This window comes from Canis aureus, chromosome 6, assembly GCF_053574225.1.
Source record: "Canis aureus isolate CA01 chromosome 6, VMU_Caureus_v.1.0, whole genome shotgun sequence".
NCBI classification, from domain to species: Eukaryota; Metazoa; Chordata; class Mammalia; order Carnivora; family Canidae; genus Canis; species Canis aureus.
Window position 1 is genome coordinate 30,570,314 of NC_135616.1, and position 14,230 is coordinate 30,584,543.

Here is a 14,230-nt window from a genome sequence, read left to right on the forward strand (position 1 = left end):
ATGGATTCACAGTCTGTTCAATTATTTAGCCTATTCACTCATTTACTCATCAGACAAAGACTATATTGTGTGGGAATCTATCCAGTGTAGGGTGCTACAAGGAAGACCTTCAAGGCTCAATATGGTTGGGGAGTTGAGGTATCAAGTGTAATCACAGTGCAAGTGAGAGCATGGTCACATGTGTGGCCAACTGAAATAATACATGCATCCAGAAAAGATAGGGACCAATTCCAGATGATACTAGATGGAACAAGCACTGTGCTGATATTTTCTTTCTGAAGAAGAATCTGAACATAACATAAAAAATCAGACATTCCACAGAATACAATATTTGTGCAAAGTAAAAAATATTGTTAGTTTTACCAATAAATTATAGAGTGAAAGTTGTGTTCAACTATAGATAGGTTTCCTGATATGTATAATTTTGCAAAATTACTTCTAGTTTTATCAGGGATTGTCAACTTGAAGCCCCGCCCAGACATGTTGATAGTGATTATAATAATGATGGCAGAGCCAGTGATATAATCTCTGGCACTCAGTATAACATGAAACTAGAGAGACCCCAGTTCAAAAATTCAAAAAGCAGAGGGGAAAATACCTTAAAATATATTAAAATATAAGGCTTTTCCCTTTATTCTGTAGTCTCTTGTTCAACCTGTCATGGTGCATTTTATTTGCTATTTAATGTCATCCTAATTAGTGAAAAATTAAATTTAAATTATTTGCATGAATTTTACTGTTAATTTTATATTATGCAATGCCAGTTTTAAGTGCACATATAAAGGCACTTATGTGTGGAATCACTAAAATTGCACAATTCATAATTTGAGCTCATACTCTTTATAAATTTTGTTCTTACCAGAACAGTGGACCTTACACAAAACTAACTCAATTATACACATTTCACTTTTTTTTCCCCAGGAAGTTAGGATTTTTTTTATTATAAGGGGCTTATCTTGGGGTAACAGTGATTGCAGTGCTTGCAGACCCATGTGGAAAATATCATCTCTTTGGTGTGGCTAAGGCCTTCCAGTTGGACATTCAGGTGCTATTTGTCCCTTGAGGAACTGAGTCTCCTTCACCTGTCTCCACTCACTCTCCTACTTCTTGGTGCCCTCACACTTGACCTTCTGTTTCTTCATTTGCCTCTCCAATCTTCTCTTTTCTATTTCTAATTCTTCAATTTTCCTCTCCATGTCTGACTTCCCTATTCAGCCTACAGCACTTTCCTGGAGCCAAATGCCACCCTACTGTCATATGAGGCCTCGTCGGTGGTGATTGTCATATGGTTCTCATCCTGAACTGACAGCAAAAACTGTCCCCTCTCCACACAGTTGATGGTGATCTCCTGGATCAGCTTGTCAAGACACCATGAGTAGAGCTCCCTGCGCACAGGGAAGATGCTGGTCTCCCTGGCCTGCTGCTGCTGCTGCTGCAGTTACAAATTCAGCTGCCCTAGGGGTGCACCAAAACCATCCTGGTGCCAAGGGTGCTGGATCCATGGCTGCATGTCATCCACCCCCTCCTTTATGGGCAAGATGGCATTCAAAATTTCTTCTGCCTGCTTTGTAGGATCCGGGACACAGGAAAGTTGAAGGGAGCTTGGTCTTTGGTGGCTGTGGGACTAGATCTGAGGGTCCAGGCTGCTAGGAGCTGACTTTCAGTGGCCCTCCTTTGGGGTTCTGTTTCTTTGTGTTCTGGCTCACCAACACTGGATGTATCATGCTTGAGCAGAGAGTCTGCAAAAGGGATCATGATCATGAAGCATTTGACTTTTTGATATGCATGCATTCCACCAATACTCTCTACCTTTAGCTTAATGATAAATCAGAAATAATTGAAAAGGAAAGAACTATGGGTTTACCTATCTTTTTCTTTCCTTTTCAGGCAAGTTTTCAGTGTGAGTGGTTAGCTAATCTATAGGGAAGTAACTTGAGTTAAGAAAGGATATAATGAAAAAAAAAAAAAAGAAAGGATATAATAGAGATCCTGGAATGTTCATGATTCTTGGACTGCAATTGTCTTCCTTCCTCATTCAAAGCAAGTTCTGGTTCAAATGGAAACCATGATCCCTTGGGGAAAGTGTGGCCTTACTTAGTCATAAATGTGACACATTTACCCTGTACTTTTGAGTCTTACTGAACTCAAATTCACCTCAAGTCCATCAGAATTCTGTGCTATAGTAATGTGTGAGTTTTAAATGCAAATGGTTGGCGAGTAATGTTGGTAAGAATGCATATTTCAAGTATCAACTCTGCTCACATGCATGCCCCATTGCCTCATTGAACTTCACTTATAAAATACAAGTTCAAAGATAAAATTATAAAGAATTTAAGATGGTGACAAGAGCAATAAAACCAAATACAGAACCCTGTTAAGACAGAGCTCTGACCAGCAACTATCCTGGCCCAAGCCCATGAAGCCGGTCTTAATAATGTTTTTCACAAAATGTCTAACACTTATTGTACACCGCTATGTGATAAAGCTGCTTCATATACATTATATCTTTAATTTTTACAACAGCTCTATTTGCCATATGAGGAAATTGAGATTTTGATACACTAAGCAATGAGCTTCTAAGTCCTTAATACTCAAAGTATGGTTCTCTGGACCGTCATCAGCCGAAATCTGTTGGGAATGCAAAATCCTGGGCCCTCTTGCAGACCTGCTGGATCCGAATCTGATCCACTTTCGAGAGCGCCCCAGATGATTTGTGTACACATTAAAGTTTGACAAGCACTGTCTGGGTCAGTCTGATGCTAAGCAAAAGGGGTCATAATATGTATCAAGTCCTATCTGGCTTCAGACCTTAAACATGAAACCAATACCCTACTGTCATATAATCCAAATTTCTGAAGATGGGCCCCAGTCATGTGTATTAAAAGACAGATCTAAATTTCCAGTGGACCGTGATCTGCACCATTGGTAATAACCACTGGCCTGGAAAATTCTACCATGCCTTCCAGTTTTACAAACTATGGTAACTTTATAAATCATATTCTTATGGAACACAAAAATAATGTCAGGGAATACAGGGGAAGAGATATATTTCTGAGGTTAATGTAAAAGACTCTAAGAGAAGATCAGTTTTGAGCTGGGTTATTTAGCTTGGACAAGAGAAGTTGGAAAAGATACTTGCAAAAGACCTTTTCAAATATTCAGTGTTATGCTCCATGAGCACTGATCAGTTGGTTTCCAAACTCCATAGAGCTCTGTAAACCTCCAAGAGGGACAGATATCTCTCTTCACCCTAAATAAAATCAATCCATATATAGAGACAAGAATTGTGCTAGGGGAAGTTAATTCACCTCAATTCAATTATATATTATGCAAATAGATATTGGGCTGCATATATATATTAAGTACAGAACACTGTTTGGTGCCATAGAGAGTAATAGAGATGCAAGACACAACCATCATCAGCGAGCCTCTGCTCTAGCAGACGTTTAGTTATTTAGCAAATACTCTATAATGCATAAGAGCTTTAGAGATATTAACTCATTTAATCCTCATAATATTCTTATAAAGAATGTACTCTTTTCACCATCTACGTCTTGTAAATAAGGAAACTAAGGCACAAAGAGGTCAAGTACCTGACCCTAATTCACACACTGGTGGGAATGGATTTGAACGCAATCTTTCTGGTTCCAGAATCAATGTTCTTAATTGCTACCCTAGGCTGCTTCTAGGACACACAAATTATTTTATTGTGGGACAAAATTAAACTACAAGAGCAAGGTGGGGTGGGAGGAAGGATAGGTTTGATACAAAATTTTAACTATATTGACAGAAAATCTGCTATGACAAGAATCTGGGATGCAAGGGACTAAAGAGCGAACACGTTTTTTAAACAGGTATGAAACTAATTCAAAAATAAAACATTTTCTCTTGAAAAAAATACAAACTGTGGAGATGACACTATTTTCCGGGGGGAGGGGGATGTTTAGTATCTATATTTTTATCATTTACCACCACATGGATGACTTTTTTTCACCGATTTCAATTGATATGTCTTATTTTTAATTCCTGGTTCTTTACCAGAAGTTTTACTAAGTAGATCAAGTTAAGGGATATTTAGTTCTCTCAAAGCCATTTTAGAACTTGTTCTGTCTAGAATGGCTAAAATTAACAAGTCAGCATTTAACAATGCTAAAATTAACAGATATTGGTGAGGATGCAGAGAAAGGAGAACCCTCTTATACTGTTGGTGGGCCTGCAAGCTGGTGCAGCCACTCTGGAATAAAGTGTGGAGGTTCCTCAAAAGGTTGAAAACAGAGGTACCCTACGACCCAGGAATAACACTACTGGGTATTTACCCCAAAGATACAAATGTAGTGATCTGAAGGGGCACCTGCACCCCAATGTTTATAGCAGCAATGTCCACAATAGCCAAACTATGGAAAGAACCCAGATGTCCAACGAAAGAACCCAGATGTCCAACGACAGATGAATGGATAAAGAAGATGTGTTATATATATATATATTATATATAATATATATATATAATGTGTGTATATACATATATGTGTGTTATATATACATACACACACTTATATAATGGAATATCATACAGCCATCAAAAGGAATGAAATCTTGTCATTTGCAATGACATGGGTAGAACTAGAAAGTTTATGTTAAGTGAAATAAGTCAATCAAAGAAAGACAATTATCATATTATCTCATCCATATGTGGAATTTAAGAAACAAAATAGAAGATCATAGAGGAAGGGAGGGAAAAACAAAACAAGACAAAGTCAAAGAGAAAAACAAACTATGAGACTCTTAGTCATAGGAAACAAACTGAAGGTTGTTGGAGGGGCAGGGGTGGGAGGATGGGATGACTGGGTGATGGACATTAAAGGAGGCACATGATACGTGATGTGATGAGCACTGGGTATGATATAAAACTGATGAATCACTGAAGTCTATCTCTGAAACTAATAATATACTATATGTTAATAATTTTAATTTAAATTTAAAAAAGAAGTTATTCTGTCTAACCATGTGAATTACAAATACACAGCTTTAAATCAAAACAAAGGGTACATTTTATTGTCAGAGCCCCAGGCACTGGGCATGTGACTTCACCTGCTGATTTTCAATGAAGGATCTAGATACTGTAAAGTAGCTATCAATGTGACTTGTTTCACCCTAAAAGTACATGTAAACCTCACTATTCTGCAGAAAAGCAAAATATAGACTAAGTGGATAATGGAATAAACTATGACACTATCTTGTTTTAGTTTGTCTTTTCAGGTAAGTAGAAGGGCCCTAGTTTACCATCTGTTGTGAGTTAAATAGTGTTCCAGAAAATTCATGTCACCCCCAGAATGTGATTTTATTTGGAAATAGGCTCTTTGCAGACGTAATTAGTTAAGGTGAGGTCATACTGGATTAAAGTGGGTCCTAAATCCCATATGATTAGGATTCTTATTAATGTGACAAGCATGCGTAAAGGAAACACCATGTTGTAATGTGTACTAATGCAACACTTGTGCCAATTTGCCACAGGCACATAGAGAAAACATCAGGTGAAAACAGAGATTGGAGTGATGCATCTATAAACCAAGGAATGCTGAAGATTGACAGCACCCCCAAGAAGCTGGGAGACAGGCATGGAAAAGATGCTCCATTTCAACCCCAAGAAGAAACAAACCATGCTGAAACGTTGATTTCAAATATCTAGCCTCCAAAAATGTGAGAGAATAAATTTCTCTCGTTTTAATTAAGCCATTCACTTTGTGGTGTTTTGTCATGGCAATCCTAGGAAATTAAAAGTCTCTTAGTTAGGGGCAGTCCGATGGCTCAGCGGTTTAACGCCACCTTTAGCCCAGGGCCTGATCCTGGAGACCTGGGATTGAGTCCCACATCAGGCTCCCTGCATGGAGTCTGCTTCTCCCTCTGCCTATGTCTCTGCCTCTCTCTCTCTCTCTTTCTCTTTCTGTGTCTCTCATGAATAAAGAAATAAAATCTTAAAAAAAAAAGAGTCTCTTAGTTACCATTGAGCATTGGTGATATCACTGAATTCGTCTTTGCCTATAGTCCAAGGAAGGTATGTTTCATGAAGTCAGTGGTTGATTTTATACTACTCAGTCTATTTCATATGGACAAATGTATTATGCCTAGTTATAATAAAAAATATGAGTAAATAAAACAAAAAATATTCTAAATAATGGGCTGATAAATTAGTTGAAGTAAGGACTCCAATGTTGAGAAAATAAAAATGATTTCACTAAGACCATGACTTATAATGCAGCTGTGGTATGGAAGGGTACCATTTCATTGCATGGGTGGACAAATTATAGAGGATTTTACAAAATGCACATTAGAGAGTTTGATCATATATAAAATCTGAAAGTTTGTAACTGCTTCTAGTTTATTATTGTTATTGTCTATTTTCCTATCCTGGTTAGCACAGAAATTCTCCAAATGTAAAGTACCTGTATGATTTTTTCAGGAAGAGTACGACAAGGGATCAGGGAGCGGGCAGGTAGCTAAAGAGGCTGTGTCTACCCTTGAGCTTCTCAAGAAGTTGTGCAAGAGGGATGTGCATGCTTGCAATAATCAAGATAGGACCAAGACAGTCTCTGGGGCTGGTGGCCCAGAAAGAAAATGTGTGTGTGTGTGCACATGTGTGTGTGTGTGTGTGTGTGTGTGTGTGTGTTGGCCTGGCAAAGGACCCAAGGTACTGATATTAAATTCCATTGGGACTCTGTCATGTTTAGGTCACCAGATGACATGTTGCTTGCCCAGGAGGGACTAATTTTTCTCTCTGTCTTGTCTTCATCTCCTGTGTTCTTCTCATTTCCTTTCCTATTCACCATCCTATTGCCAAAATGATTTTTTTCTGCTTCTCTTTTCTGTCTAGCTCTGTCGTAATTCCTGGTAAGTTCATAAATCTTGTCTTGGCAAAAAAAAAAAAAAAAAAAAAATCAAAAATAAGAAAACAGAGTTTCCAGAACAGAGACTAAGCTGATTGCTGAATTTTGAAGGAAAGATATGGACTTTATTTGTTTATCTTCAAAGAGTTCACCTTGATGTAATGTGTGTGTGTGTGTGTGTGTGTGTGTGTGTGTGTAGAGACTAAATGAGAAAGAAGTGTGGAAAGAGAATGAGGCTGAGAGAAAGAGAGGAGAGAGAACCCAAGAGCCAAGGAAAGAGTCAAATGTACAGAATGAGCTATATATGTTCAGAGCCATATTACAGATTTAAGCTGCTCGGGAATCATGATCTACTGGATATGTTTGTAAATATCTTTGTAAATTTCCTCTCCTTTAATCTACTGAAACATTTTTATCTTCTTATTCCTATTGAAGAAAGAAAAGAAAAACTTAATCATAGAGTGTCTTTTTGGCAAAAATAAAATGCATAAAAAATGTCTAACTGCTCTAGGAAAATCATGAAACCCCACCACGCAACAGAAAATCTGCCTGTGAAAACTACGTTCTTCTCTCCTCTCGTTACACAAAGGCCTGCAGTCAGTTTTCCAGCTGTAATTCTCTCTGACACTGGGGATATTAAGAATGTGAAGAAAATGCTCGAGTAGATTATAAATAATAGTGTGAGACACAGTGAATTATATTTTCTAATAATTGGCATTACATTATTGGACCAAGGGGGAAAAAAAGAATGAAAGCAAAGAGAATGTGAAAGTAGAGAATCAAAGATTTCTCATCAGTTCTTAGTAGTGGGAGTGGGAACAAAGAAATAGAAAGTAGAGACAGAGACAAGGAGAGAGAAAGAGAGGAGGGAGGGAGAGAGGAAAAGAGAGGGAGTGAAAAAGAGAGTAGAATAAGAAAAGAAAGAACAAAGAGAGGAAGGAAAATATAAACCAATGCTCCTTTTGGGGTTGGTCTTGATGCCATGTCAAGCATTTGAATAAAATGAACTCAAGGACAGAGAAACTCAGCTGGACTTGTGTAGATGCGGGGGGGGGGGGGGGGGGGGCTGTCACCCAGGGGAAGCAATTCCAGTTTCCATTGGGTGAGAAATTGCAAATGTTACTTCTCCTTGAAAAAGAAAAAAAAAATCATATGTGTTTATTCCATATTCATTGTTTTTATATTTGCTTGTTTTATACACAATTATTCTAATGTGAATGCATAAGTATCAGTACAGTAAAGACTCAGAGAGATCTAGGTTCTATACTAATTAACCTATTGTATTGTTGCCCAAACTTCTCTGAAGCAGTTTTGCCTCCCTGCCTACCTCACATGATTTGGGGGATTATCTAACAACATAATACATGGGAAGGCATTTTTTTTTTAATGTAAAACACGATTCCTCTTGGGATTTCAACACATCTTGAAAGATAGCTGCTTGGGAGGATATTCCACTTTTAACAAAAGAGAAAGGCATTACTTTTTTATGGAGGCATTGTGAAGTGAAGTGTTAAAGCAGGAACATAAAAAATTTAAGGCCTGAAAACACACTACAAAGGAGAAAAAGGGTGTTTTTGTGAGCCGAGGTTGAAAATTATTTATCTAGATTGTTTGTCTACATAGTCAAACCTGACCAAACAAGGACTTCGCTTATTGCAGTTTACCTTAATGCTACCAGAAGCTGGAATGCAGACTAAACAGGGAGGGACCTCTAATCATGGAAATTGGTCCAATAGGGACAAATATTCATTCCAGTTGACTCCTAAGGTTGAAAGGAATGAGGAGAGAAAAAAAACAAAGGAATTCTAACAGGAGTCAAGAAGGAGAAAAAGGAAGTCCAAATATAAAGAAAAGGAGGAGGATAAGAATAAAAGAGTGGAGAGGCCAAAGGGTAGAGGGAAGACGAGGGTGTGCCAGAATAAGAACCAAGAGAAAAAATGAGAGATCGATTTAACAAACCTATGTAAGCATGTTCTCCAGAGTAAAGCATCAAACTTGACTTATCTTCAAATTTGCCTCCAGCAGAGACTACTGTTCACTGTGAGATGTCTCTTAAATTTTCCAACAGTCCATGATATCACTGAAAAGTCATTATAACTCCTCAGCCTGAAGAAATACAGGTATGAGTAGAGATCCACCTCTGAAAGTTGTCGAAAGGGTTCCTTTATAGTTACAGCTGTGTATAACTTGAAAGGACTATGAATTAGAGTAATGTTGAATGCTTGTTCCAGCCTGAATTCCAACCTGATCCTTTGTCCTAGTATATTCTATTTCCAAACCAATAGATATATGGCTATTCACATGGTCAATTTCCCAACATGCATAAGAAATAGTCAAGTATTATAAAAAATTAAGATTTCAGTTCAAAAATAGTTATGCATTTACAAATTGTACTGGATTTTCTCTATTCTTCTCATTTCCCTTCTGCATCTGCAAACATACACATACCAATACCTACTTCTTTTTTCTTTAATCCAAAGACCAAGTAACAAGAAATAACAAAATGTCCTTATTGGAGACCTCAATGGAGTCAGGCTCCGTGAGCAGCACAGCAAAACCTCACCCAACAGTGATGGTCAGGCATGGCATTCTGATTGATTGAATGCAGTGGTTTATTTATTTATTTATTTTTTAAGATTTTATTTATTTATTCATGATAGTCACACACAGAGAGAGAAGCAGAGACACAGGCAGAGGGAGAAGCAGGCTCCATGCACCGGGAGCCCGACGTGGGACTCGATCCCGGGTCTCCAGGATCACGCCCTGGGCCAAAGGCAGGCGCCAAACCGCTGCGCCACCCAGGGATCCCTGAATGCAGTGGTTTAAAGAAGACTTTGGCACTCACCCTCCATCTCCCGCCTCTCCCTTGCTTATAGAATTCTGATTTAGTTTGAATATCAAATGTTCACAAACCTTAGGGACTCTGGGTCCATACACAGCCCCATGGATGAATCTTGTACAGTGGTGATCCTGACCGATGAGATATAAGGAGAAACATGCTGCAGGCTTCCATGAAAGGTTTAAATGAGAAATACAGAAAGGGTCATGCCCTTTCCTCACTTCCAGCCTTCGGATGGAGTCAGCCTAAGGCTATGATTTCTGGAGTTGTAGCAGCCATTTTGTAACCAAGAGGGACAAGCCTAAATAAGAAAGCTGACATCTAAAAATGGAAGAGAGAATTTATACTCTGGGTTATTAGCCTTGGAACCACCAACTTCCACATTTCCAGAATTTAGGCATGTAAAATAATAAAACACCTTTATGTTTCCATTCTAATCCTGTGTTTCTATTATTGCATCTAAGAATACTCTAATACAAATATCTGCCATAGAATATAACACACACACACACACACAATTTTAATTGATGCTTTAAGTAAACTTATTGGCAGCTAGAAGGAAACATGGAGTCAAAGACAGAAGGAAGATGGGATACTCCTGAACAGATGTATATGTGAAAGAGATTCAGGAACATGAAAGAGAAATAAATTTTTGATTGGGTGATATCTTAGAGAAAATTTAAGTGCAGATGAGAGGAAGTGGCATTGAAGAAGAGGAAAGATATTTTATCTTCTGAACTGAAAGAAAGTGGCTAAGAATTGCTGCTGAGCTATATGGAGGAAGGAAGTTGATGGGTTTTATCAATAATTGCTTGAGTTTTCTCATAAAGTTTTTTTGATGACAGGGTTTAAGGTCAGGCATGGTGGTTAGCGTACCTGCCAGGCTGGTAATTTTTCAGGAAACTGCTGAGAAAAATGAGAGAAGATGATGAGAAGGATTGGTAGAGTAGAGAGTCAAAATTCCACGTAGATAACATTTTGTGTTGGTGGCCCTCAAAGTTACAGGAATGGTATTTCTCAAAGACCATTCCTTGGTTTGAGCAGAGGGATTGAGAAGATGAACTTTGATTGGTTCAGTTTGGAGGATTTCCTGGGAAGTGTTGCTAAAAATCTGTGAGTAGAACATGCTAGCTTAAGTACTATTTTTACCCTGAAGGGAAGGTACATTCACTCATCAAGGCTTTTCAGTCCAACTTGTTTAAGCCATAAAGGTCCTGAGCTAAAGATTGCTAAAGCCTAGAAGATACTTTTATTAGTCACCAATTAGTCATTTTGTTTATAAAGATCATTAAGAACTCTCATAGATAAACTTCTGCACTTTTTTCTCCAAATGAAAGCTTTCATATTAGAAAGAGAACTATATTTTAAGTAAGGAGAATATCATGCAAAATGCTATTATCCAAAACAAATAAAAGTCAAGCTATTTTGAATAAATAAGAAGGCAGAGGCCATGTGCCCAACTCCACCCAATTACCAGTTATATTCCACTTTTTACCTCTTTATTAGCCCCCAGGCATCTCCTTTGAACACTAGTGTTCCTATGAATACAGTTTAAGGACAACTAAAGAACAAATTTAAATTCTTGATTTGATCTTAAATTGACAATTTGAGATCCTTTTTTTTTTTTTTTTGAGATCCTTTTTAATAAGATCAGTCATATAAATAGAATAGGTGGCTGCTTACTTGCTATAAACCAGGACCTTCCATGCATTCCACATGCTACTGCAACATTTAATATCTTTTATAACCTAGGCTGGCATATGCCAAAGGTAGACGCCATTCACCATTGTACTGACCTTGGATTATGATTTTTTCATTTTTCCTGATTCTTTTTTTATATATAAATTTGTTTTTATTGGTGTTCAATTTGCCAACATATAGAATAACACCCAGTGCTCATCCCATCAAATGTCCCCCTCAGTGGGCATCACCCAGTGCCCGTCACCCAGTCACCCCCACCTCCTGCCTACCTCCCCTTCCGCCCCACCCCCCTAGTTCGTTTCCCAGAGTTAGGAGTCTCTCATGTTCTGTCTCCCTTTTTGATATTTCCCACTCATTTTTCCTCCTTTCCCCTTTATTCTCTTTTCACTATTTTTTATATTCCCCAAATGAATGAGACGATATAATGTTTGTCCTTCTCCGATTGACTTATTTCACTCAGCATAATACCTTCCAGTTCCATCCATGTCGAAGCAAATGGTGGGTATTTGTTGTTTCTAATGGCTGAGTAATATTCCATTGTATACATAAACCACATCTTCTTTATCCATTTACCTTTCAATGGACACTGAGGCTCCTTCCAGAATTTGGCTATTGTGGACATTGCTGCTATAAACATTAGGGTGCAGGTGTCCCAGCGTTTCATTGCATCTGTATCTTTGGGGTAAATCCCCAACAGTGCAATTGCTGGGTCACAGGGCAGGTCTATTTTTAACTCTTTGAGGAAACTCCACACAGTTTTCCAGAGTGGCTGCACCAGTTCACATTCCCACCAACAGTGTAAGAGGGTTCCCTTTTCTCCGCATCCTCTCCAACATTTGTTGTTTCCTGCCTTGTTAATTTTCCCCATTCTCACTGGTGTGAGGTGGTATCTCATTGTGGTTTTGATTTGTATTTCCCTGATGGCAAGTGATGTGGAGCATTTTCTCATGTGCTTGTTGGCCATGTCTATGTCTTCCTCTGTGAGATTTCTGTTCATGTATGTTGCCCATTTCATGATTGGATTGTTTGTTTCTTTGCTGTTGAGTTTAAGAAGTTCTTTATAGATCTTGGAAACTAGCCCTTTATCTGATACGTCATTTGCAAATATCTTCTCCCATTCTGTAGGTTGTCTTTTAGTTTTTTTGACAGTGTCTTTTGCTGTGCAAAAGCTTCTTATCTTGATGAAGTTCCAATAGTTCATTTTTGCTTTTGTTTCTCTTGCCTTCATGGATGTATCTTGCAAGAAGTTACTGTGGCCAAGTTCAAAAAAATTCTCCTTAAAAAATTAGCAGAAATGGGTATTTTACTAAATATTTCCAAGGAAGATGGAGGAATTTAGACCGCCCATGGCATAAAACTTATCACAATGGAGAAATTCCCTGTTAAGAGTGACCTGTATTTTGTCAGAATAGGTTTTTCAGATATTAGGTCAATGTAAAAATGCAGAGGTATTGCACTGGATCTGCTTTATTTGCAACAACCAGTTTCATCACCAGCTGAAAGCTAGATATCAAGGAATGAAGATCCCATGTAGGATCTGATTGTCAATGTCAGACCATGGGTTCCAGTTTGAGGTCTTGATAACATGACTACAAAAAAAAAAAAAAAAAAACATGACTACAAAAATAATGAGTATATGGGCAGCCCGGGTGGCTCAGTGGTTTAGCACCGCCTTCAGCCCAGGGCATGATCCTGGAGACCCGGGATTGAGTCCCACGTCAGGCTCCCGTGGAGCCTGCTTCTCCCTCTGCCTGTGTCTCTGCCTCTCTTTCTCTCTGTGTCTCTCATGAGTAAATAAATAAAATCTTAAAAAAATAATAATTAGTATATTTTTTTAGATCCAAAGACCTTGAAGAGAGGCTACGATGGAAAATGTGGGATTTGACCTCCTCCTCCCCCATAAAAACACAATGAAACAGTCCCTATTTTCTACTGTTTCTCAGGCTCTCCTTTACAGAAAAGTAAACACCTACCTATACATTCTCATAACTCAGAGCCACTTTGAGTCACTACTCCATGTTTTATTTCAGTATCTGTGACTATGATTCACTACAACTTATCCCCATTTCCTTTCCATTCCCTTGTCTTTTGCTAAAACTCCTGTTTTTCAAGTTTCAAGAATTAGGCAAATGCAGAACTATTGTTTGATATGCTCAAAAGTGTTCAGCAAAGACTTCTACCACTTCTGTCAGTGTTAACTATTCTGTTGAAGGAAAGCATTCACCCTCAAAGAGACACACAACATTTTCTGGAAGTTCTGGTACCACCACTTAACACAACACCATGCAACTGGGCTTCCACATCCTTCCCAACTTTACTGGAACCTATGAAACCTGACCCAATCTGTTTCAATTCCAAGTCCCAACATTAACCAGATGAACTTGAAGATGAACAGCCAACCAGCATTGTCTTACCTTCCACTGTCCTCAATCTCCTCAGGAATTTGACCCAACCTCCATGTAAATTTCTCACATCTATGTGTACCCAGAGTATTGTCTCAACCTGGTATACCACACATTATAAAATAAAAATGCCAATGACCCCTCCTCTGACTCATTCTCAGAAAAGGACTATAATTCTGAGTCTGCTTCCTAAAAGGTATTAAAGAAGAAAAGGGGCTCCTATCTGATGCTCTGTAACAGAGCAAATACCACAGAAAGTCATTCTTTCCCTGAGGACGAAAGGAAAGGACATCTCTTGCAGATTCTGACAATCATTTCTTGATAAGGAGAGTAGTAATGCCTTGTCATTAAAGATAGATGGTTAACAACAGCCAAGCCTTCCTCTGCTGGTTGTGAGACTTCAATGG

The 14,230-nt window shown here is 38.3% G+C and overlaps 1 long non-coding RNA gene and 1 pseudogene across 2 annotated transcripts in view; both read right to left on the reverse strand.

The window, feature by feature from the left end:
- The window catches only part of LOC144315673 (uncharacterized), a 314,745-nt gene that overhangs the window by 27,154 nt on the left and 273,361 nt on the right, over window positions 1-14,230 (reverse strand). The window lies entirely within an intron of this gene.
- On the reverse strand, window positions 1,020-1,755 carry LOC144315309 (axonemal dynein light intermediate polypeptide 1 pseudogene; annotated as a pseudogene).